Source organism: Copadichromis virginalis, linkage group LG3 (genome assembly GCF_057382275.1).
Source record: "Copadichromis virginalis isolate Kocher_CV1m ecotype Utaka linkage group LG3, C_Virginalis_male_GT1.1, whole genome shotgun sequence".
Taxonomy (NCBI): domain Eukaryota; kingdom Metazoa; phylum Chordata; class Actinopteri; order Cichliformes; family Cichlidae; genus Copadichromis; species Copadichromis virginalis.
Genome location: NC_140620.1, coordinates 18,289,274 through 18,294,026, shown reverse-complemented (window position 1 = coordinate 18,294,026; position 4,753 = coordinate 18,289,274).

The following is a 4,753-nucleotide window of genomic DNA, read 5'->3' as shown; positions in this document are numbered from 1 at the left end:
AAACTAACGCTGATGAGAGACTCTGTTGTGAGGACTATGATGATATTGCCGAGGTGACCACTGAGCATCAGCTCTGAGCTTATTCCCCATCAGATGGTGGTTATCATAAAAGTTATCATAATACGAGTCTTTGTTTGTGTTAACTTTGTAAATAAAGTTTTGTTTGTTCTGTCAGCTCAGAGTTTGTTTGTTTTTTACATGTCAAAATGGCAAAAAGAGCTTGTTGACATCCTGATGTTGCTGTGTCACATTTTTATATTATAGGTTTTATGTTATCACCAGTGAGAGGGAAGATATGGAGGCTTCATCAACAGCAACATAAGTAATTAAAATAACATCCATATTTTTAGACTGTGGTAGTAAACCCATGCAGTCTCCCCTCTGCTGCCTTGCATGTTTGGCAGAAATAGAAAACAGAGATGTCACATCACTAGTAACAAATTGATTACCAAAGTCAGACAAACAAATCAAAACAAAAAAAATATATAGAATACTAGGTTGTTTTTTTTGTTTTTTTAAACACCTCTGAAAAACACATAAAGTTGTGCTCGTCACTGAGCTGTTTGGCATCTTGTAAACGAGCTGCTTTGTGACATTAATGTAGCAAAAGTTTATTCTAGCGGCTCGACCATGCAGCCCATTTTTCTTGAAGCGCCTCTTTTTTGTGCATCTTGAAAACCATATTATATGCTACCTCTGTCTGGTTTCCTTTTCATTTTATTCTGGACCTGTTTGTTACTGTTCTCCACCCCCCAGACCTCATTTGTGGGGACATAACACAGCCACAGTCAGTTTTTGTCCTCTATGTCACCCCTCGGGTTCAGATCAGGGAGGCCGTTCCTCCCAATCACGCACCTCCAGGTCTCGCGTGAGCAAGTCTCTCAGCAGGACAACAGAGTCTCCAGGTGGAGCACCTTCCAGCACCCCCCCCCCCCCCCCCCCCCCAGGGACTCTAAGAAGGCTGGGTACTCTGAACTGCCACTGGGCGCATAAGCGCAGATGACAGTCAGGACCCGTTCCCCGACCCTAAGGCGCAGGGAACAAACCCTCTCGTCCACCGGGAAAAACCCCAACGTACCGGCAGCAAGCCGAGGGGATATTAGAATACCCACCCCAGCCCGCCGCCTCTCACCAGGGGCAACTCCAGACTGAGACAGAGTCCAGCCCCTCTCCAGGAGACTGGTTCCAGAGCCCAAGCCATGCGTAGAGGTGAGCGCGACTATATCTAGCCGGTACCTCTCAACCTCACTAACTCAGGCTCCTTCCCCACCAGAGAGGTGACATTCCATGTCCCTATTGCCAGCCTTGGCAGACGGGGATCAGTCTGCCAGGGCCTCCGCTCCTGGCCGCCACCCGGCACACAATGCACCCGACCCCTATGGCGCCTCCTGCGGGTGGTGGGCCTGCGGGAGGATGGGCCCATGTCTCCTCTTCGGGCTGTGCCCGGCGGGCCCCATGGACTAAGGCCCGGCCACCAGACGCTCGCCCTCGGGCACCCTCCCCGGGCCTGGCTCCAGGGCAGGGCCCTGGTAACCCTATCCCGGGCAGGGTAAACTGTTCCCTCGATGTTCTCTTCATAAGGGTCTTCTGAATCGCTCTTTGTCTGGTCCCTCACCCAGGACCAATTTGCCATGGGAGACTCTACCAGGGGGCAAAAGCCCCCAGACAACATAGCCCCTGGGATCCCTGGGACACACAAACCCCTCCACCACGATAAGGTAGCGATTCACGGAGAGGATTTATCTGAATCTGAATGTTAGCCTAACTATTAGCCTAAAAATCCATCATCGGTATTTTATGAATCATGAGATTAAAACACACGTACCTAGCATATTTTAGTTCCTGCAACTGGTTCGTTGGGTTATTGTCTCCCCAGAAACACTTCACTTGTGCTTTCAGAAATCTGTTTTTTCCTATTTCCATTTTTTCTATTTGTTTTCGTTTTTCCTATTACCATCGTGATGTGTGTGCTTTTGCAGCATTTGACTTATTGCTTGTGTCTTTTTGTTTTTTGTTTTTTAAGTTGCAGTCCGTTTGATGTCTCAGGGCCACCATCGATAACTTATTGTCATAATCAAAGTATGAAAGGACAATGTTTACACCTTGAATCAGAAGGGCTACAACAACATCAAGAAAGAATGGATCCATCCTTCCTTTTCTTAGCAGTTCAGGCTGATGATAGTCATGGTGCAGAGGTGTGGGCCACTTTGTACCCTTCCTTGAACAAGAAAATGAATTCACTGCACTCAGATTGTCTCAGCAGTGACTTTTTGCGTGGTGCACAATTTTTTTTTGTATGTGTAGGGTTGTCAGGAAGACCGTGACAGGTCAACCTGTATGAATAACTTCAGAAATGTGTCTCCCACACTGATGAATAGAACCAATCACAGTGTTGATCTTTGTCTCAGTAGGAGAAGTTTGATCTGTTTCTGACAGCAAGTCAGTGGTTAAAGCAGCTTGATTACTGATGCAGTCACTCATCAGAAATCAGACCACCTCCAGCTCACTTCCTGTCCGCTGAACCACAGTCAGGTACAGAAACATGCAAGTTGTTTCCACAAATCTGCAACACGATCAACACAAGATGGCAATGACAAAATTAATGAAACCCATTGATAATTAATATTGAGATTCTCTCATTTTAAGTAAGAAAAGAGGTCCAAGGTCCAAGGTCAAATCTTGGACATGGAGAACTGTCAATGCGTCTGACAGACACTGACATGTTTTCATGTATTCATTTGTGCAGTTTCCTGACTGATTTCAGCCACTTGCCCACAATTTTTGCTTTGTCTCAGACCATCATAGAGGTACCAATTTGTTTCTGTCCATCTTAATAGACAGTTATCAGCCAGCTTAACTATTTAAAAGGGTTTTTCTCATGTTTGTTGCAGACTGACAGGGAAAACTTTGCTTTTACTACAAACCACAACACTGGCATCCTGTCACAGAGGAAGAGGAGGAGGGTTCAAGTTTGAACTGGTCAAAGTGTTAATCTGATATCACTGAGAGTTGGATAAAGAACACATGCAATGATTATCTATAAAAATCTATTGTTTCTTTATCACAAACTTCCAGTTTGGTGTGGGATCAGAGCAATGTTCCCTCTAAACTGCGTGGGTGCACAATTGCGCACTGCTGGCACGTCTATGCGCACAAAAAATCGACGTTGCGCACAGAAAAAAATCTAACCTGAGTTGAAATTAAAATTAAAACTTTAACAGTTCTGTTTTGCAGTGTTAGTCAGTAAGTGAATGGCTGCTCCCGTATGGGATTAGAACGATGCCATCTTATCCCATAGTCCAGCCAATGATGCGATTCACATTTTGTAACAGTTGCTGTTGTAATGCAGTGTATCACCACATGGCGGCGCCTCCCGTCTCATGACTGGTGTGTCAACCCTTTTTTGTTCTTCTTCTCACTCTCCCTGTAATGGATGCTCCCGTGTGTACACGGACTAGTGTGCTCTCGAGTAATGTGTGGTAGAGGTAGCACTTTTATTTTTGATATTCTAAATAAATGAGTACTTTTGGAAAGTCAGAAGCTGTTGCTCATTCGCTATCCACGTGCACACCTCCGCGGCTGGGAGTTTGTGTGTTCGCTCAGACACATGAAAAATTAGAGGGAACATTGGATCAGAGGTGTATTAGATCAGTTTTGATAGAGGAGAGCGAGACAAAGGGTCAACAGGAAATCACAACTAATTAAATACTGAATTTTACATTGCTATACAGGAACTATACAGAAGTTTAAACAGCGTGAAATAACTGTTTTACAAGGTGATGTTTTATGACTGGTAAAGTCAGAATTCTGCTTGAATACCATATTTTTCAAACCATAAGGCACATTAAGCAAAACAAAACAGTCAGATAAGTCAAAGTTTACTCAACTCATGCTTCTTGCCTCCTCCACTTCAGTACTATTGATTCATTCATGTTGAATTCTCTCACAGCTGCTTTATTCCCATGTTGTTGCAGTATATTAATGACTAACCTGGTATTGTGGATCTCAGTTGTTCTCCTGACTGAAGTTTGGTCCATTTACAGCATCCTGCCATGCGATTGCATTTGTCTCTAACCACCAGAAACCCTCAAGAGTTAGCATTCATCCAGTTGAGATGGTTTTTAACTCTCAGTGATGTTGCAGTGTTTGTTTGACTTTGGGACCTGAAGCAGACTGAGTTTTGGACCCAGTTTACTCTGCGAGCCTCCTGACTGCGGTACCCGTAATGCTCCCGCAATCCATCTTCGTAGCTTACCAAAGTCATACTAAAACATTTTTTGATAGGTTTTGAGCACCGTGTACCACGTAAAATCGGTTTGAGGTCAGTAAGCGCAACCAGGATTATAAGTGCAGAGAATATAGTAATCATACAAAAGTAATATACCTAAAGAAATACTAACAGAACTTACTCTCCAAAATCATATAGATGATACAGGATCATAATTATTGATTTATGTCAGTTTTATTTTAATGTTTAGATGGTTGGAACAACATATATACTGCTGAGTCACTTTATCTATAATAATGTAGCATTACATAGTAATTAAATAAATATCAGGGAGTACAATGTTTGAATTCAAAATACAGTAGAGCAGAAATAGAAAACTACCAAAAAAAAATACATCAATACGGTTCAAACATACAGTATGAATTATACTCTATAAGTACTCAAGTACATGTACAACTTTACTTTGTGTCACTGGTGGTATTAACAGATTTACAGCACTCTGTGTAAGATATAGAAGAATAAGCT